Source organism: Oxyura jamaicensis, chromosome 9, assembly GCF_011077185.1.
Source record: "Oxyura jamaicensis isolate SHBP4307 breed ruddy duck chromosome 9, BPBGC_Ojam_1.0, whole genome shotgun sequence".
Taxonomy (NCBI): Eukaryota; Metazoa; Chordata; class Aves; order Anseriformes; family Anatidae; genus Oxyura; species Oxyura jamaicensis.
The window spans coordinates 2,560,391-2,582,225 of NC_048901.1; the positions used below are offsets into that span (position 1 = coordinate 2,560,391).

General features: G+C 37.2%; 1 protein-coding gene and 1 long non-coding RNA gene across 4 annotated transcripts in view; one reads left to right on the forward strand and one right to left on the reverse strand.

Moving 5' to 3' along the window:
* Nucleotides 1–664, reverse strand: part of ZBTB38 (zinc finger and BTB domain containing 38) — a 23,444-nt gene extending 22,780 nt beyond the window's left edge. Inside the window, exon 1 of one of the 2 annotated variants that reach the window (XM_035334860.1) lies at nt 649–664. The gene's annotated coding sequence lies outside the window, so the exon portion shown is untranslated. Of the gene's footprint in view, nt 1–97; nt 195–648 lie in introns of those variants that run through there. The other variant, XM_035334859.1, reaches the window with a different exon arrangement.
* The window catches only part of LOC118171628, a 25,780-nt gene that overhangs the window by 782 nt on the left and 3,163 nt on the right, over nt 1–21,835 (forward strand). Inside the window, exons 2-3 of one of the 2 annotated variants that reach the window (XR_004753286.1) lie at nt 315–450; nt 2,013–2,819. This is a non-coding gene — a long non-coding RNA (uncharacterized LOC118171628). Of the gene's footprint in view, nt 1–314; nt 451–2,012; nt 2,820–21,835 lie in introns of those variants that run through there. The other variant, XR_004753285.1, reaches the window with a different exon arrangement.

A 21,835-nucleotide genomic window follows, 5' to 3' on the forward strand; every position in this document is an offset into this window, starting at 1 on the left:
ACGATACAGTAGTAGACATTTCAAACTCTTATCAGAATCTGCCTGTGCAATGGCTGAGTCCGCCTGCCGAGGAAAAGAAAACAATCTTCTTGCTTACTGGAGAAAGGCTGGATTGACTACGGTAACATCCTCTTGCAGCAGAAAGATTTCGTATCGCACAAATTAAATCCTGGATGCATTTGCTGTGCTTTTCTAATTTCTAAGTTTTAGAAATAAAAAATAAGAAGACAAAAATCATAATTAAAGATCTAATGCTCATATAAATAAATCATTTCTTTTTTTTTTCTTTCCTTTCTGCTTTTTCTCTTTTACAGTCCCTCAAAATCCTGAGCAGTATTGACAAACCACACAAGCACAGGGTCTGACTGCATGATCAGCTGTCTGTGTCTACGCTACACCCTGTTAACCACAAGCAGTGTTAGAGCTAAATATATCTGCAATGCAGAAACGGTAGGTGCTGTGCTATACAGTTCTGATTAATTATAAATTATTCTTCTATCCTCAGATATAATAAAAAAAAGAAAGAAAAATTGGTGCTGATCTCCTTCAGGCACGGTATCTGTCAGATTTACAAAACATAAAAGCTACCCTAAGTATACTGACCTAGATAGCACTAAGAAGACTTAAGCAGCATACAAGCATACTCACTGTCAAAGCAAGGAAAACGAAACAATGATTGTCTAACCAAACTGAAAGCAACAGCTCACTACCACAGTATGAATTCCAGAATGCTACATACAGTATATGCACATCTCATGTTATTGGGAGATGCAAAGCTCCTTTGTTTTCTTTTTTTTTTTTTTTTTTTTTTTTTTCCTTCTCAGAGGCTTTTCTTAGCTACGTTTGCACAATGACATTCTGACATCATGGAGGTCAATGCAGCTACTAAAGTGCTCTCGTCTTTTTTTTTTCATTAAAAAAAAAAAAGATTTTGAAATATTAAATCATAGCTGAAATAATAATAATAAAATCTGCATCATCTACTGAACATCTTTCTTTTACCTTCTGAGATTAATGCCACATGCACATTGTTCTGCTGAATATGTTAAATTGGTATCACCCTCTGCACAGATTGCAAGAGTATAATTGTGGGAATTAGATTTTTGCAGATAAGTAGAAGTGTTAAAAAAGGTTTATTTTCTGGAAAATTTCAAAATACAATGAAACATTTCAAGTATATAATGGAAAAAATAAGCAGAGAAAAAAAAAAATAAAAACTGCTTATCAGATTTTTTTAAATCCCTAATAAACAAAACTGTTTTTATTTTCCTTGTCACTATGTCTCCAAAGGGAGAATGGAAGTACCATGCCACAATTTACTATGACCTGAATTATTTTCCCAGAAGGCTAAACCATCATTTGAGGTAAAACAAACCATAAGACCCATCTATAGAGCAAAGTGCCCCACCCCCACTTCCAGTGACTTCTCATAGCTTCCTTCTCTCTACCCCAAATACCCCAAGCAAATATGCAACACTGACCAGAACTGCAAACATTAAAGTTAGCTCTGAAAATATTTCACAAGAAAAGGTTTCTTTAGGCAAATGTTGTTTGCCGTATGTATAAGTGAATATAAATGCTTTCTGACCAGCTGCTGAAATAGACAGATATGTGTGAGGCCAGATTTCATACAGAGAGGCACTATCTTTCATCAGACCTGCCAATACAGCTGAGAAAAAGCAAGTCGCCAAATTTTCAGGCACATATTCTCATATTCTTCCCTATGAATCTGTGAGCCCTATGTTGTTTTTTTTTTTCCTAAAAGAATGCCTTTTTTTTTTTTTTTTTTTAACAGTGAAAACTACTGTTAAGTATTGGATTAAATAAGAAAACATTGCACAGTAACAACAAAAGATTGTTGTGATACGTACATATTGGATTTGAATTAGCTTCTTGTAAAAATAGACGATCTTGTTTCCTCTTCTTTCATTTTTTAATGATTAATATAGATATATACTCAGAGATTTTTCTCTGGGAAATTATTTGGCATTTCATTCTCTCTCACTTTACAGTCTGTGAAGGAGATGATCCTAACAGTCAGTGCTTTAAAATATTCAGAATCCCCTTCCATAAATAGCACATCTGTCACACAGAAAGGGAACCCAGCCAGCAGAAAGGGAGACCAGACCAACAAAAACAACTGCTATTCCTATACATGATTACAAAATAAGTTAGGATTTATGTAATGGTTTATTTGGATTTTTTTGGTTTGAGCTTTTTAAATTAAGAGCTGTCTGTCAACTGAGCATGCCAGTGTATGTTGGCTTAAAACTAAAAAGATTAAGTATGGAAACATTTTGAGTTTTTTTAAACGTTCATCTCTTAGTCAAATAAGACTATTGGGCCTGTCACCCTGTTTAAAATCATGGCAGAGCTCCTATAAATTTCAGGAAGTGAAGTTCTGGGTCTTATTTAGCAGTCTGTTAGGTTTACGAATATTTCATTACAATTTGGGAACTAAGTGGTAGTTTTGCTTAAAGGTAATGGTTTTCAGCAAAAGGCAGATGAGAGCAGCATCTCAATAAATATATCTGTTCCTTCATTCTAGGGGTCAGTGTTCTTATTCTCCCAGAAAATTACTTTTCTGCTAGGGATACAAGTCATTTTGTGTTGTGTGATTTAGGGAATATCAAAAGCCTGCCAGCAGCGCACACAGCAGAGGAATCTCACAGTGAACAGGGGAGTGACCTTGTCCAAATCTTTATGCATACCTCTTATTTCAATGGGCTATTTTCAGTGCTCCAGGCTTATAATTCTCCAGGTTTAGATTTGCAAGGATTTTACTTCAGATTCTTCATAATTTTTGTTCAGAAATCAGATTTTAGGCCCTTCGTCATTTCATAAATAAATCCAAAAAAATTCATTTATAGGTCGCACACAGTAGGCCTGCTGTTCAAGGTAGAGATATATTCACACCGTATTATTTTTCAGGGAGAAGCTTGGATTTAAGCTCCAGCCTGATTTGTGCCAAAACTGTTACAGTCCCAAAACTAAGCACTGGCTTTCCTGATTCTTGACTTCAGAATTCCCTGCCTTTGCTGGTTCAGGAATATGTCAGCCCATGCTATGAGGTTGTGTCAGTTCTTTATTCAATCAGCTTAAAGTGAGGCTATTTCTAGTATCCTCACTGGATCCTACAGGCTGTTTGCGCTGTGAACTTTTTCCACTTTAAAGCTTCCTACTTGTAAACATGCTTCCTCTTCCTCTATTTATCACCACTCTAGAGCAACAACATTTAATCTCCCCTTGCACATGATAGTTTATCTAAATTGGTGAGGAATGAAGAGTCCCAATGTCACTTTGTATTGCAACCTCCCCTTTGTGGTATACAGTTTCTCAGAGGAAGGGTCCTAATCCTCTGTATAGATCATGTGGGTAGCAGGAGCAAAACTCCCTGAACAGTACTGATTTTTGTCTGAAAGTATTGCCACACGGTGTTATCTTAAGAAGGAAATATGTGAGTGCAGTCTGGTAGATGGGAACTATGCCAAGGACCAACCTTTGAGTGATAAGGTTGGAAGAAGACCAGCAGGGAAAAAATATTTATATATCCATTCAGTTTTATATGGATCAGCTCACTTCTGTTTTTATTCAACATTGACCCGTGCTGGACCAAAAGAATAAATTGTCCCTCTAGCTATAGAGGACACCCTGGATGTGAGAGTTATGCTCAATATATAAATGAATGAGTAGACCTATGTACAAGTGGGTTCATTCCCATTTCAGTACTTAGTGGGTTTTTTAATTTAAACTGTTAGTCAAATAAATGAGCAATGCAAAACAAAGGATAGAATCAATCCCAATCTCAAGAAACTGTAGTCAACTGCTCTGTGATACCATCCCTGCAAAGCAGTGACAAGGGGACATGAAGCACAGCTGGGAATGCAGGGTGGGGGTTTTCAGAAGTGCATACCAGTACTGTCTACAGTCTTTCAACAAACCTGCTCTTGGAATAACTCGTTCAGCCTCTTAATTTAGCTGCATTAATTACATTTGTCTCTTCATTCCACTAATGTTACTGAAATATATATATATATTAAAAAAAAAAAAAAAAAAAAGGAAAACTCTATTGATGAATAGTAAGTTTGAAGTTCAGATTACGGAACCTGAAATCTGCCTTTTTAGAGCCACAGGCAAGCAATTTGTGTAAGCATGTAGCAAAATTTGCCCCAAGACTAAATACAGATTAAATCATTTGTGTGCTGACAGTTTTCCCAGACTTTACCACAATTCCTTCTGTGTCTCTGTATGGCTGGACAAATTCTTCCCTTATTTGCTGGGACAAAAACCAGTTGTTTGCAGTTATTCCAATACATGCTTTACAGACTTCAGTTTTTGATTGCCATACACACATAAACAGGCCATGAAAAATAATGTTTAAGTCATCTGGGCAGAAGAGAGTTCAAACTCCTGGTATCCATGTTTAGATGGCGATGTTTTTCAGCACTGCTAAATTAAATGAAGAGCAGCATAGGAATGCTTATATTTTTTAAAAAATACAGAGTTTCTACAAAAATAGCAGATATCAGAGTACTATATTCTGATATACTGCATTGTATCGATGTGTTCTGAATCTGTATGAATTAGGAAAAAGTGGGGACTTACCTAAACTGAAGAATCACAGGCAAGTCACGTATTAAGATATATGGAGGTGCTCTCTATGTTTTTTTGTGAAGCACTTCTAACAGCCACTTACAGTCTAGTCCTCTATAAACTATAGAATAATCTTTAAGGATTAAAACACCTGGGATTCACTGTAAACAAGTGATAAAAGGCATTTCTTTAAAACCTAAATCTGTCTGAAGAATCTGAAGGGATGACTTTTCAGGTTGTATTTTTGTATTCTTTGTGTAACATGACACTCAAAATGTTTAGCAATAACAAGTGGCTTTGTCTTACTTTTTCTCTGAATAGAGCTTTAATTACCTCTACTGATGAGCATGGTGTCTCCCTCTAATTATACCTCCTAAGACCCTATTTGCTTTCTGAACTGCTGCCAGACACTATGCCAAAGGTTTCAAATTTCTGACTCGTATCACTCCTAATTTACCTGATAAATCAACTTAGATATTGAAGATTTTTTTTTTTTTTACTCTGTCCATATCAATTTATTTTTCTCTGTATTAAATGGTGCAAATCACCTGACAACCCTACTTAGACTTTTCCTGTGCTCCTCTTGTGTTGATGCACACAATGGGTGCTCACATCACCTATTTCTTCTCTTCTGATTTTAAGGGGAAGACTTTTCTTTCAGAGAGCAGCAAATGCAAAGATTCAATATGGAAAGAGGCTCTTTTTTCCCGTCACACAAAATTCTGGATAGAGATGCAAACATTTTAGCTGTCATTCTTAACGTGTGCTAGACAGTAGGCAAGAATGACAATAATAATTAGGTTGAAAAAAATGAAGTTTCTCAGAACAGTCAACATAGAATCTATTATTTGCAAAAGAAAGTCTGGCCATTTTACATCTTAGAAGAAAATTTCCTTTTATAAATTCCTGAATAAAGTTACTTCCAATACACGTGATTTTAAGCAAGATCCATTTTGTGGACATGGTTGCTTGCAATTATAATTGATTCTTTGTTCCTCCATAAAGTTTGAGCAGGGACTATTCAGATGTTTTGGAGAACAGAGAGGATGATAATAGCACACATTTCTCATTATTATAAACATTAAGAAATTAATTTTGAACAATACAAGTGCCAGAACACATAGGGGTAGGATGCTGAAGTATGTCAGCAGAAAAATAATAATAATAATAATAATAATGTTTTGAAGTTACAAGAAAACTGTTTTGCATTCAGTAAAATCAAATGTCACTTAATAGGACAGAGAAATCTCACATCCCATGTGTACAGATGACTGTGTCACAGCTCCAAGCAGTAACAACATACGTAGCAACAACTACAACAACAACAAAAAATCCATTTCAAGCTTACTTCCTCAGGCTTACCCATCCATTATGCTGCAAAGTGTGGGCTGCTCACTGTGGCCAGTATATCTGCTCAATCTGTTTCTCCCAGCCAGTCCACCTCTAAAGCTTGCACCTTCCCTTTTCATCTGGTCCTGACAAATTAGAGGGGATTTCTTATATCAGTCTTCCAACTATTAACCTGGTATATGTAACCAAAACCCAAGAGCATTAACAATGAATTCCAGGCTACTGATCTTTTCCTGCCATGGTATAGCTTGAGATTTGCCTACTACTGCTCTCTTACACTGCTGTCATTGCTACAGTTAAGGCCTATTTATAGTCCCAGCTAGAGAGGTAACTCATTTTAAGAAAGATGTTCTACAAATTGCAGATCTCTGAAGTCTAAACTAGATCAGCTTGAACTGAGGTCAAGTTGTATCCCAAGGAATTCCAATGAAATTCTAGGACTAAAGCAAGCGAGCAATGGTAGTGCTTTTTTAGAGTGCAGTTGTATAAAAGGCTCTATTAACAATAATAATACACTTTTACAGCATGTTTTATCCAACAATCTCAGAGATCATTACAAACATTAATTGAGCCTAACTATAGCCTGCAATAAATTAGCATTATTATGCTAATTTTATGGATGGAAAGAGAAAAAGACAGAGAGGTTAACTGATTCACTCAGGAACAGAACCCAGAACCATGTGTACAAGTGGATAATCCCAACCAGGAAGATTTGTCAGACAAATGGAAATAGGATGTCAGATACTAACATTATAAAAGGCTTCCCAAACCATATTTTGTCATTTATACACACCAGAAATTATTGGTTATGCTGATTTACTCAGGTGCAAGTCTAGAAGTAGAGAATATTTTAAGTAATGGCCACTAGAACTGAATCAATCATTTGTATTATTCACACTATTTATGACTTCAAAGAAAAGGACAGGATGACTGCATTCACTTTTCTTTAAAACATCGAGCTGGATATAGAAAAAATGGCACAACAATTAATATAATAAAAACATGTCTCTTCAAGAACCATTCAAGAAGCATTCCAATCTCCTTCATCAAATCCAAGCTCTTGAAAAAAACATATAAAAGCTGTTTGTGCTTCCTTTCCTTACTGAATATCCTGGAAAATGGTTAATTTGGCACTCATTAATCTTAATCTATCTTAATCTGATTTAGTATAGCTCGAGATGTACCAAGCATCAGAGACTATTCCAGACAAAAATAATCCTTAATCTTTCTTCTGCCCTTGATACCATTCATCACTTCCTCTGTACGCTGGCAGTCCGTTTGATGTGCCTGCTTGGCTCTGCTACCTCTTAGACTGCTCTTTCACCGGTTCCAAATGTGTTCATGATAGTTGATAAATTCTGGAACTTCAGAAGTTTCTAAAATACCCCAATCTTTATGCAAATATATCTTACTAGTGATAAAGCAAATTATTTTTAATTAAGCTCTTAACAGATTCTGCAACATTAATGGTAGAAGAAAGCAAATATTCTTATGAATATCTAACAAGTAGTGAATAATTTATGAACTGCATTTTTTCCCTACAACATACTGAATAAATTCTTTGTCATTACCGTTTCCTGTCTTCATAGATCTTCTTAAAGACTTCTTACTTGCTTATGTTGAAAATACCTTTTATTTGCTTTTTTTTTTCATTATTATTATTATGGCTTTTTCAGTTCTGATAAAAAATTTACCTCTTCCTCATTTAGTAAAAAAGTACATTTGCATATGAGCTGAATAGCAGAGTCACAAAGCAGATCCAGGGTACTCAGCTGCAATGCTTTCTTCAGCATGCCTAAATCCAGATCTAGAGAGAACACATGAATGATGAAGAGCACGCAGCTCAGTCTCCATGTCTGATTAATCACTATCTTCCCTGATGCAAATATGGTCAATGGCAAGAGTTTTGCCTTGAAGATTTCATTTAATGGGTCAAGGATTTCAGAGGCTATTGTTTTCTAAATGTTCCTGGTTCAGATACATGCCCAGTCGTGACATTACTTTAATTCTGACAGAAAAGATGTATTGAAGAAAAAAAAAAAAAAAAAGAAAGTAGAAATATTAGATCACAGGGCAAGTTCATAACAATGATGCAGGACTAAGACAAGGCTGTAAAGTCACTGTGTAGATCAGGATCAGACACGACCTTCTAGTTACCAGGCAGGTCCACAGCGTCAGAGCAGAGCTGACACCAAGCAGGAAAGCCAGTCCACAGGTCAGGATAAGGCCCACTGAGGATCAGACATAACCTTGTGATCACCCAACAGGACCATGGTGACAGGACAGGACCAAGGTCAGGCTGCAATGTCAGTTCACAGGTCTGAGTTCAAAACACTCCTCATAACCCAAGTCAACAGATTCCACAGCCAGGCACAAACATAGGGAAATTGGTGCACATAAACTTAAATAGAGCCCCAGGGCTCAGGGACAAGGGTGTAGGAGGAGGCTCCAGCTGAGGCCACTAAAGGCCTATTAGTGCTCTCAAGGTCTTGACAGTCCTACTGCTTCCCCCTTTCCCATGGCCTGATCCTCCCAGCCTCTTTGTGCTAGGCCTTAGCGTTTGTGATGCTGCCTATTGAGTCTGACCAGCTCACCATTTCGAACAAAAACTAATTTTCTTTGTTATTTCTGTATATATCCCACCAAGCTGCTATATAAGAGAACTTGGCTTGGAGCTGGGAATCAATGGATGGTGGCAGATGTGGTGGCAGCGTGGTCTAAGCAGGGCCTATGCTACTTGCGAAACTACACCCCACGTTTTCTAGGGGGGGTTGAGTACAGATTTTCATACTGCAATTACCTCCTAGCTTCAGAGCAGATATATTACAAGTGTCATTGCTCACACATGTCTGTATAGATATGATTCTGTAAGTTAAATTAATTTTCATAGTTATATAGCTCTGCTAGATGATCCACAGGCATAGCTGTGGGTGTACTTGCATTTGCTTAATAGTGATAGAGAACATTCAGTATCTCAAACAACATATTCTGGAGAAGAAACGTTAAAATAAAGGAGAACCAGACACAAGGAAGACAAAGAAAGGGAAAAAGAAACTTTTTTTAAAAAAAATAAAATAAAATAAAATGAAAACTCGCTTTTTCTTTCTACACCCTGTGTAATAACCCAGCAATGGAATGCAAATTAGCATTCATGTTTTTTTAAACAATAGCCTTTGTGTTTCAAACCACACTGTCAAAGTAAAACAATCCAAGTAAAACATGTTCACAAAATCTTTTGCCAGCAATGTGCTAACCAGTTTTGTTAGAAGCTTCTAACACTGGGAGTAAATCTGTTTTGGAAAGTAATCATGCAAGTTCAACTCTTCTTAACTGAGCTTAAAATGTATTTTCTTTCACAAGCTAAATTTCAGTCTGCTAATTCACAGCAAATTCAGTGAGATCAATGTGGCCTTTACTATGAGTTTAACTGAAGCTCTAGGCCTAGAAAGCTGGGTGGAACAACTACAAGTGAGGATGTAACTTGATTTCCAGGATCTCTGTTGTTAATGAAAAAGGCATGAAAAGAACATGGCTTCACCATCAGAGACCACACAACTCACTGTTCATGTGAAAACAGAAAACAAGATGTATCACCAAAAACTATTACCATTTGATTTGAAGACATTCAGAGAGAATACTCGTGATATACATGATACCAGCTTTACTTCACAGTAGGCACACTAAAAGTTAAAATATGCATTTAGAGCATGCTTTCTCCTGAAAATACCAAAAAAATGGAAAATTAATCCCATGATTATAGTTATTGCTGGTAGACATCAGCTCCTATAGATGAGACTAGATGTACTGCTCTATTAAAGTGCTATCTAGTCTGTAGCTTATTTAAACCCAAGGGCTGTTTCCAATCAGCATTTGTAGAATTTTCCAACCTATCTTTACATGTGTGCACAACAACCTGAGAGGCAATGTAGTGGAACTTATGCTGAAAAGCCTGCAGGACAGTGGAACATTTATAGTAAAGGCAAGCTTAAAGATACACCCCAAAGCGTTTCTACCTACACTCTCTGAAATGATAACCCATCAACTGTCATCATCATTCTGAACCCTCAGTATAATTTGAGAGAAGACATCCTCTCCATTAACAAAATATGACTATACAATAACCAGCAATAACAATCATAGTCCACCAAAAGGAAAGGATAAGAACTAGAACAATCAGTCTATATGCCTCTTTCTATATGGCATATAGTTTTCAGCTATTTCAAGCCTGTTGTTACTCACTGTAGGAAAGTAGGATGGCTGCTTCTGTTCTTTGAGCTTCTCTGCTGCTATAAAATGGAGCACTGTCTGGACAAATGCAGAGGAACAGCGAGAAAACAGCTAAAGCGTAAAAACACAACAAAGCAAAAGTAGCAGTTTCAGACCTCACATATGGAATATGGGGAAAAAGTCAGAAATTAGTTACATCCCTCATTAGGTTTTGCCTACTGGCAAAAATTCTCATTGCTGTTACCACTTACTTTCATTAGGAGGAGCTCTATTGGAGAAAAAAAAAAAAAAAAAAAAAAAAAACTTCCTGAGCATATTTGTTTGAAAATGTCTGAGTTTACATTAGTTAGTGGTCACCTGACTAATGATTAACCTATGCAAAAATTGGATGTAACCTAAAGGTTTATCAAATTAAATTGAATTTAACTGTAATCTCTTCCTTTAAAAGATATTAAAATTACTACATTAATCACAGCCACCATAATTTTTCTCTAGTGACTGAACCTAGGACCATCTGCTCCTACAGTTATAACCCCAAAAAAGTAAAGAGGCGTAGAAAGGGAAAATTGAGAACTGCTTCCTGGAGTCTGGGATGTGAGACTCCTTGCCAAGGCAGCAAATGCTTGTGAGCAAGACAGTCAGAAGAGAGAGTCAGTCCCTCAATCACTCTACTCTTATTGCCAAAATTCTATAGAGATGACAGTTTCCACCACTATTCAAGTTTCAAATTGCGGTTTTTCTAAATCTGGTACTGTATTTTCAGTGATGGTAAACTGCAAAGATTCAGCAGTTAAGTGATACTCAGAATGCACTGCTACATACTGTGCTACTCCAGTCTTCAGACAGCACTTTTTTCCATCTATCAGTTTGGAGTTTCCCCACCTCCCTATAGCAGAACCCTTTTCACCTTATCTACTCCCTTGTCTCAACGTTGTGTGTAACAGAATGAAATAAGCACCAGGATTCCGATTTATGTATGCTGAAAAAAAAATATCTTATTATTATTATTATTTTCTAGTTTTTTTTTTTTTTTTTTTTTTTTGAAATTGTTTTTAACCTCTATGGCTAATATGGGCCTGTGGTATCACTATATAGATTGTTTTCATGTTTTTACATAGCACTTCAGAGATGCTGAAGCATGCGTAGCTCTGGATGACATGTTTAGTAGGTGTTACGCTTCAGAATTCGTGTGTCGTTTCTGACATCTTGTGATGTTTTCCTCGCTAAACTTTAGGTTTAAACAAGCACTAATGAAAATGCAGATCTCCAGTAGTCTGCAAGGCTCCCCAGCGTGGCTCAGCACATGGCCTGGTGGGCGAGCAGCACTGGGTTGGCAGCCCCCGTCGGGAGCCTGCCAGGATCAGGCAGCACTAGCCTCAGCATGCACACAAACCTCAGGCCTTTGTTTTCCAAGTCATTACTTGGCTACCGTTCTCTGTTTATGATATACTATTAGGCAGTAAACCTTTTTTTCCTCGGTGTACCTAAAACTCAGGGCTCGTTCCAAATGGTAAAGTGGAGCTTATTATCAGCTGGCTTTAATTTTCAGATCCTGTGCAAATCGTGCCGTACTTACAATATTAAGTTAGTATAAACGCCAAACCAAAACCAGCTTATCTTCTGCCTGATCACGGAAGAAATTGGCAAGTGGTTGGGCTCATACTTCCTCATTTTTTTCATACTTTCATTGGTTCACCTAACTCACTGCTAAATGAGCAGTTTTCACCTTCTCTTTTTCAGCCGCTTGTTGGACCTGCAAATACAAGATCACATACGCATGGCCAATGTTTTCAAATTTAAATGTCACAAGTTAAACATATAAGTATGTAGTGAATCATACAGTAACTCAGCAGCTACTGAAATTTTGTCGTGAATGCAGTGTATTCTTTTTTCCTCATCACAGAATTATGGAATAGGATTGTGGAATCCTATGATTAAAAAGAATATTAGCTTTTATTTGGAAAAAAAAAAAAAAAGTTTATCTCACATGATTTTTATTTTTTTATGGGTGTATATAAAAGCTAAAAACAAGCATATCCTAAAAAGTTAAACATTAAAAGGCAAGTAACCCACAGTTTTGATTTCCTTTAGTTTTATAATTATTTAAAATCTGGTAGTTCATTTTCTGATGTATGTACTCATAACGGTGTCTCTTGGGGTAGCAATGCTAGAAAAAAAAATCCATTAAAAAAATTCTATGCCTTAGGTAACCTCTCCAAAAATAAAAGTCCAACTCTAAAAGGTGACTGCTGGACTTTTCAGGGGATATAGTAGATGTGGGGAAGCAAGAGGTAAAAAACATGTATGCCCTTCTTCAAAGTACAGCCATGTTTAGATGTCCTGTAAGAACAATGCGTCGGCTTTGTAAGATCAAGAGCTCCTTGCTTGATAAAATTTGTATGATAGCGAGAATGGGACTGAGGCAAAATTTATAAAGCAAGATTTATAAAGCAAGAAAGGTCTGTCCAAGATACTCCACACATACTCCTCGGTACACTGAGATATGGAAGAAACTTAATTTTATAAGGAAGACAGCTTTACAGGCAACACATTTTGGATGCAAGAAAGATTTCTTCCATAATTTTATCTTCACAGGTTGCTGCAGTGTGATGTGTACCAAAGCAGTCCACATTATAGACAACATGGTTGCTGTTCTTGTTGTGGAGGAGAGTCTCTACATTGCAGGGGATTGATAAGACTATAAAGCTAAACGTGAAGAAGTGAATGAGAAAATAGCTATGTTAAGTGCTACACAGGAGTTCATGTGACGTACATTTATGAATATAACAGAGTTGTGGATATAGCATATGCTTGCATAATCCAGCCATCACAAGCAGAGATGCAGTGACAAACATGTAAGTTTGTGCTTTCAGCCAGAGGATATCTAGACTATAAAAGTGTTTGTAACTTGTTAGCACATGCCAAAACAAAGCTGTCATAATTACCCATGCTTACTTGTGCAGGCTAGCATACACTATACTCTATTAGCTATGTAGTCTTACCTTTTGTGATTGTGAAGAGACTGTTCTGAAAGGTGGTTAAGCTCCCTTAAGTTCCAGCCAGTGCCATAAGAACACTTTGTGCAAGACTAGTCAAGGCCTTCTTGTTTGTCTCACAATGCTGGCGTGATGGTGTTTTCTGAAGAGCTAGAGTTTTACATCTAGAGTTAGAGTTTTACATTTGGGATCAGTCACCTAACTCAGTAAGCTGAATAGATGCTATGTCATTATTGTTTATGATGTGGTCAGTAAATGAATTAAGTCTTTGCCTACTGGTTTGCAGTTCTTTGTTTTGCAGACCATAAACCACAGAACTAAAGCACCGAGAGAATAACAAAACAAAAATGCTGATAAATTTAAATAGTATTATGAGGGTGTCTTCCAACAGCTGTTATTATCAAACACAGAAGAAGATTCAAACTCATTTGCAGTCCATGAATAATGATAGTTTTTCTGGCCTTTTTATTTGAGCTATTTAAATGGCCAGCATGTTTTCCTTCTCTGCAGAAGAGGCACTAGATAATTACAATGATGATTGTAAGAACTACAATTTAAACAATTCCAGCTGTTCTGGCAAAATTTCCAAGCACAGTTGGGAAAGGGGGTTCTTTTTCTGATTATATCTTCAGGTATTTCTTTTATTTCTTCCCTTAGTAGCGGGCAAATAGCTTTAAGGTTTTTTATAATCCAGCCACAAGTGATGACTTAGTGTTTCACTGAGTGCATCAGTGGTAAATATTGCTAAAGACAGCACACACAGCAAGACACTGGTTAAGTGCCATTGAAGTCAAAGTTCTCCTCCCACTTATTCCTTGTATGCCAAAGATTATTTAGATTACAAATTGTGGAGTTCTCACATCAAGTGCTTCTGCTGTGTAGCAGACAGTGCCAGTCACACAGGTGGGAACAACAGAGGAGTTGAAGGCACACATGAAATTACTGAATTTCTTTCATCATTGGAGAGTGTTTTTGAACTATTTTTGTTATTAGCAACCTAACTGAAGCAATAAACATGAAATCAACTGTATAAAGGGGTGTTTTTACTACATTTTCTTTATGCAGTAATACAGGCTATTTCCCTTCTGGTGAATTACTGAACACGTTCATGGTCTTAAAGCCAGCTCCCAGGTCCTATAAAAGAAAACAAACCATAGATAGCATACTTTGCACAGTGAGCTTGATGCTATTTCCCTCCCACCAACCACAGGCATAGTTAGCAGCTACTCACAATAAGAGATCTTTGGCTGCACACATTTATTATCTGAGTTTACTGTAACCTTTATGTTTGCTGTATTGTTTTTCGTGGTTGTAAAAATATCAGACAAGAACCTGTAAAGCATATTCCTAACAGTCTCCTTTTGTTGGCTATTTAGCAAAAAGATGAATTTAAGGGAGTATGGAAGTGAAAAGTATCCTCACCATAAAAAGCATTTTTCATAGTTAGATGGTAGCTAGTTCCTTTAATTATATTTAGAGGGCCAAACAAAGAACAGACAAATAAAGAGAATAAGCTACTCTCTAAACCTTCTTCATGGTCCCTCAGTAGGCAGAGGAGTAGTTGTTGTGGTTCAAAGCCAGTAGGCAGCTAAGCCCCACACTCCTTCCCTCCAGTGGGATGGGGAAGAGAACTGAAAGGGTAAAAGTGAGAAAACTTGGGGATTGAGATAAAGACAGTTCAATAGATAAAGCAAAAGCTGCAAGCATGAGCAAAGCAAAGTAAGGAATTCATTCCCTACTTCCCACTGACAGGCGGATGTTTAGCCATTGCCAGGAAAAGAAGCCTTCATCGTGGATAATGGTTAGTGGGAAGACAAACTCCGTATCTCCCTCCAAGTGTGCCTCCCCTTCCCCTCTTTTTTCCCTAGTTTTTATTGCTGAGCACAACATATAGTATAGAATATCCTTTTGGTCATTCCAATTTCCCAAATCTGGGGTCATTTCCCTCCCAGATTCTTGTGCACCCAGTCTGCTCGCTGGTAGGGAAGCATGAGAAACAGAAAAAACCTTGATGCTCTAAGCACTGCTCAGCAATAACTAGAACACTCCTTTGTTGTCTTGGTCACAAATCCAAAACTTAGCACCATAAAAGCTACTATGAGGAAAATTAAGTCTATCCCAGCCAAAACCAGCGGTGCAGTGAAATAAGCTTGCAATACAATAGCCCAAATAGCTAAAGTATTTTGGCCTCCAAAACCGTGACCCAAGTGTATTTCACAAGTACTACATTTACTAGAAAAATAGGGTATATTCATGAAAGGACTTATCTAGCACCCAGGATGACATAATCTGCTCTGAATGTTTGCTTCAGAATACCTATATAGATGATAGTTCTGAACAACATTTAAGATTCTCTCTTTTGAGTCAGAAGTATATGAGTGTTCATTAGATCAACTGATTTTCAGGCATTTTCAACGGATGCTCCCTGTATTTACAAATGACTGAGAAGACTGCATTTAATGCTTAAGAACAACAACTAAACAACAACAAAAAAGATACTTCAGAGGCATCACCGCAAATGATCTGCGGAATCTCAGCTTCTCCCATGTGAGCTTCAGTTAAGAAAGAACTTAGGTACAGAAACACTAGTTTAAGCATTTCCAAAGCAGTTAGGTATCTTGACTGTTTCCAAAAGTCACTTAATAACTGATGCACACTTTCATTTTGCTCATAGCTTGTTGCTGCTGAGTTGTTAGCCATAGGATTACCACAAGCCAATATGTTTCCTGGCTAACACGGTTGCTTCTGAGAACAGTGGCCTAATTTTTATTACAAGTAAAGCGAGACTGTGGTTGTTTGTAAGATAACAGTAAACCATAAACAGGTACAAGGTATAATTTCTGACTTGACAAAACTGTGTAGCTAGATTTTACATATTTCGTCGGTAGTCAGCTACTTCAAGAATACTTGTGTGCACAGACAGTATGTGGATGGGGCATAGTCAGCATCTCCTTACTGAGTCTGCATGGTGCAAGAAGGTGATGTATCTCTAGAGATATATATGATCTTCATCAACATGGAGACAATGAAAACATGCTTTAAAATGTTCCACATATGCTGCAAAAAGTTTGGGGTAAAACACGCAGGCTAGGAAGTTTGCTTTGATGAATACATCAGGGGCAGATATTGCAAGTGCTTTTCACATCAAAGGAAACACTATTTTTTAATTTTATTTAAGCAAAAGCGAAAGCAGTGACCAGTGACTACAGATTCTCTCACAGGAGACAGTCACCTATTCCTTACAATCCCTTTACACTAATACATTAATTCAGAGTAGAGTTATGGCTTCTAGCCTTCAACCTACTCCACACAGACCAACTTCAATTTTCACTAGGGCTCTGTGCAGTCATATGGCGTCAGTTCAACAGTGTCAGTACTGGCGTCTGGAGATACTTTTATAAAGCACTGCTTTGTCACAAATCAGCCTTCTGGTCTCCTGGCATCATCTGTTTAGTAAGGGTATCACAGCTACTTCTGCTGTGTGTGTATATATATATATATATATGTACGTATACAGTAGGCACTCTTATCTTCCATTTATTGTATGGAGGAATGAAAGCATGCACTAAATATGCAGAAAAGTGCTATTGCTTATTAGAATAAGCAGAATAAACTCAGCAAAATTAAACCGCTGTCTCCTGTGGTTGTCAGGGGCCCTAGAAAGTCAATTTTTATATGCATAAATAGCTATATATATGCTTTGCTTAGTCATTCATTTATCAGTTGGTCATTTCCTTTGTACGGGCAAAAGGAAATGGTAGCTTAAGTGTCTTATCGGCAGTTTTGATCTGTGTGCTGATTTAGATCAGTATGCAGACATATTGTAAGTTACAATTTATCAATTTGCACAACTCTTGCAATGGAGCCATGGGGACTGTTCATGCGAGTCTCTTCCTCCAACATGTTCAAGCACAGCTTCATGCCCATTGTGGGCAGCAGTTGGAGAGAGTCTGCAATAATTATAGTCGGCATTTAATGGGAACTTCACTTCTGTGCTCAGATGTAAGACGGCTGTTAGGAGACAGTCCACAAAACCAGAAGGCTCTTTAAGAGGGAATCATTCTCAGGTCCAGGGGTGCTGGTCAAGGGAAAGCTCAGCGTGAGTCAGCAGTGTGCCCAGGCAGCCAAGACGGCAAACCTCATTCTGGGGTGCATTAAATACAGCACAGCTGGCTGGTCTAAAGGGGTGATTCTCTTGCTATATGTAGCATTAGTGCGGCCTCACCTCGAGTATTGCGTGCAGTTCTGGGCTCCACAATATAAAAAAGATGATAAGGCATTTGAAAGTGTCTAGAGGAGGGCAACAAAGTTGGCAATAGGGCTGGACAGCATGTCTTACGAGGAGAGACTGAGGGCACTTGGGTGGTCTAGTCTGGAGAAAAGGAGGCTGAGAGGTGACATTGTTGCTGTCTGCTCACCTGAGCGCATGAAATGGAGAGGGAGGTGCTGGTCTCTTCTCCCTGGTAACCAGTGATAGAACATAAGGGAATGGCAAAAAGCTGTGCCAGAGGAGGTTCGGACTTGACATTTGGAAAAATTTCTTAACTCTGAGGGTGATCAAACACTGAAACAGGCTTCCTGGCAAGGTGGTTGAGGCCTGTCATTGTTCAAGAGGCATTTGGATAACGCCCTCAATAACATGCTTTAACTTTTGGTTAGCCCTGAAGTGGTCATGCAGTTGGATTCGATGATCTTTGTAGGAGCCTTCCAACTGACCTAGGCAAATTCTAATTCACTGCGTCTTACCACAGTGAATCTTTTGTGACCAACCCAAATTGATCCAATAGAGACCCTCAGCAGTATCAGATTGCAGCAGAACTTTCACAGGCTACATTTCCTTATACTACCTCTTTGCTTATAAATTCATAACATATTTTCACCTATCATATATATGTTACACTTTGAAAAAGTGTATTGTCATTTTTAAATGCAAGAAAAATGGATGGTCTGGGATGGCAGAGCCTTTGTTTTAGTAGGATTTTCAATGGAAACTTAAGAGTTTAGGCATTGAAATGGAAGCAAGATTGTGTCTTCATCTGTCATAAAGAAATCAGTCTCTTTTGCTCTTATTTAGATTGGACTAGCTTTGCACTAGTGTCACCACATTAGCTTAACAGTAATTAAGTGTGGGTTAGAAATACTGAAACAAAGCCCCACTGGTTTTACTTGTCAGGCTGAAGAAAACAGGATTTCTGAGATGCCAAAGTTTTAAGGCACCTTTGAGCTGTCTTCATGTGGCTGACTATTCACCTCACAACTTAAGCAAGAGCAGTATTGGGATCATCCTAGCAGACACCAGGAGATAGATTAACCTAATTTGGTAGATTCTCTAACTAACATTTAATGAGCTCAACCACAACAATTCCAGTACATCTTGTAGTGTCTACGTTGTGTATCACTCAATGCCACCCTGATGTTTTTTTTTTTTTTTTTTTTTTTTTTTTTTTTTTTTTTTTTTTTCCCCTGGGAAATTTTCTGTAGCCCTCTACCATAAGTTAAATATTTTCCTGACCTACAAAGCTAGTGCTGTATCCTGTATGTTCTATGGAATCAGTATGTACACCTGGTATAGAATAAGTCTTCACCTTGCAGATTTTCCAATTGTACAACACCTTAAACATGTTAAGACTGAATTTGATAGGAAGTGAAACCTGTTCCTGCATGATTAGTGTTTATATAGAAAGTGAAAGCTTCATTTTAAAAGCGCCACAGATTTCATTTGGAGTATTTAATCTGACAGTCTAAAGAAGTAAAGCTCTTCCGTTTTTTGACACATATATGTATATGCATACATATATGCATATGTAAATATATATGTATATGTGTAAATATATATGTAGATATGTAGATACAAATCCAAATCCAAATCCAGGCATACTTCATGCTAAAGTAATGGCCTCTCTTCCACTGATGCAAAAGGGGTTACTGCTAGTTGCAATGGGACAGGACTGGGTTGAGATAGATTTGGGGGAATTCATGCTGAATGCTTTCTAGCTTTATGACACAAATTTATTTGGGCTCATGAGAAAGAATGTTCCTAACTATAGGTAAAATTTAAGAAGATAGGACACATTCAAAAGTAGCTTGGTTTTGGATCAATAATTTATTCCAAAAATTAGGAATGTCATTTGGAGAAATTTCACAATAAAAAATAAAAATAATTAAAAAAAAAAAAAGATTATAGGAACAAAGTGAATTTAAATTATGAGAATGAAAAACTAAAGTAATTCAGCAGTAGGAAAATTTGATAAGTTTTAACATACTAAGGCAGTATTTAAAGACATATGCTATCAAACTCATTCAATAATTTAAATAGTAATTTTCAAATACATCCTGCACAGTTAAAACCTAATTTTTTTTTTCCATAAATAATTTTTCTTACTGTCAAGAAGAATAATCTGGTGTATTCCTATACTTTTCAGGTATAGGCTAGTGGCTATTGTTGTCCTGTCAGTGCCACACAAACTGTAGTCTTGAATTCATCCTTTTATTTTTAAGAGTTTTATGTAGAAAATATATATGCTTTTATTTGGAAAACATGAATTAAACAAACAAAAAGAGATAATATCTATTACCGCAATACACTCATTCTGATCAACACCTGATAATTACAGAAGTGTGACATAATTTGATGGAAGATTCAGAAAAGTTAACCTACATTGTATTTTGTCTCTGTTTAAACTTCTGTTTCATCTTCTGTGTTAGAATACTGCTCATGGTACAAGAAGAAGCAAAAGAAATTAAAGAGAGGCTAAAAAAAAAGAAGTTACTTTAAAATACAAAATGTCTAGGATGGCTTTACATATTTAGAATGTGAGTCTTTCTCTAGGCCTTTACAGTGTTTTTATGCCACCACAAACCAAAATGATAATAGCAAGAAACAGATGCAACTATTGTAATAAATATGATAATCTCACAACTATCATAGGGGAACTGAGCTGTCTGAAATTTTATAGAAACATAAAAAGTAACAGAAGTCATATGTTCTTACTTAACATGTAATTCTCTTAATTAATTAGTTGTGTTGAAGCCTATGTTAATATGCCCTGCTAGTAGCCAATGGCATAGTATATGCAATGGAGCTGCTCTGATACTCTTCCACTGAGAAGGGAGCACATACACTCATTGTCCAATTTTTTAATATTATTTGGGGAACAACTCTATCACTCTCTCAATATTCTTTGTGTTCCCAATATGTTTTCTAGGATTCCTGTCTGGAAATTTTATAAAAATCTTTCTTCTACCCAAGTACAGTACAAAAATGAGAGCTGTCAGTATTTTTCTTGTGGCATGAAGCTATTTAATTGCATATAGTTCACCTCACCTGCCCCTACCTTAACCAACTCAAAAACAAATCTTCAAGGCTGTGTCAAATTTTTCTCAGAGATGTGTAAAAATAATTTAGAAATAAGTCCTCTTTAATAACGCAATATTAAGTATTATGAGAAGGAATAGAGGAAAGAATACCCAGTGGGAAATAGCTTGAGTGATTCTTACATGGCATTATATAGACATAACATATAGATAAGAGCGATGAAAGATGTGGTTGAGCACGCACAAATCCTGCATCAGCATTATCCATTCTTACTGCTTATTAGTCAACTCTTTGTATCACATTTCAGATTGGATCTTTGCTTTTCTGTGAAATCCTATAGCTTTCCTTTTTTTTTTTTTTTTTTTTTTTTTTTTTCCAGGGAGGTTCAAGAGAGCACTTTCTAAATGCTGTAGAAATAAATACATATAAATAAAAATGTCATTGAAATATTAACTCACCTTTAATGAAAAATCCTTCCTGGGATTCTCTTCATCATCTTCCAGAATCTCAAACGCACACAGTGAATTTTGACTGTGGAAGCAAAACAGAAGTGGCCTGGAAAATGTAAGTGAAACAACCACGAAACATTTGTACTTGTTAGATAAATTTTGGGTTGAAGCCTTAGAATGACAACAGCCATCCACCCCCAAGTAGACATCTATGGAAGTCCTGAAAAGTTAGCTGAAGCCTGCCTTGCTTTGTTCACGTTCACGACCAGCTGCAACCTTGCACCCTGTGTAGAAGATAGCATCCAGCAAACAGGAGTATCTGGACCAGAACATTTTGTGTAGGGCACAAGGGCACTGGGTAAAACTTGTCTACCATCTTCTCTGTCTTGCCCTTGAAAGCTCCTCCTTTGCTCTAGCCACCACAGATTTGCACGCAGAATTTCCTTTTGCTGGTTCCTCATCCTCAGCATACCTTGTGGCTATCGATGTGCACAGCATAAGCTGAACCTGACTTATTTTGCTACAACACAGTGCATTTTGCTGAGATTTCTCGGGCAGGGCTTGTGACCTGAAAAGGGCTGCAACATACTTTCAGAAAGACGCTGGAGCTCTTGTCAGCTTTTGCCTTTTTTTTTTTTTTTTTTTTTTTTTGTATAATTATATGGAATTAGAGTAATACAATTATTTTGATTGATGGAACAGGGTTCCAGCTCTAAACACAACTAAGAAACAGGTTTATTGCTATTTCTGAGGCAAGGCAAGGCAAGGCAAGGCAAGGCAAGGCAAGGCAAGGCAAGGCAAGGCAAGGCAAGGCAAGGGAAGGGAAGGGAAGGGAAGGGAAGGGAAGGGAAGGGAAGGGAAGAGAAGAGAAGAGAAGAGAAGAGAAGAGAAGAGAAGAGAAGAGA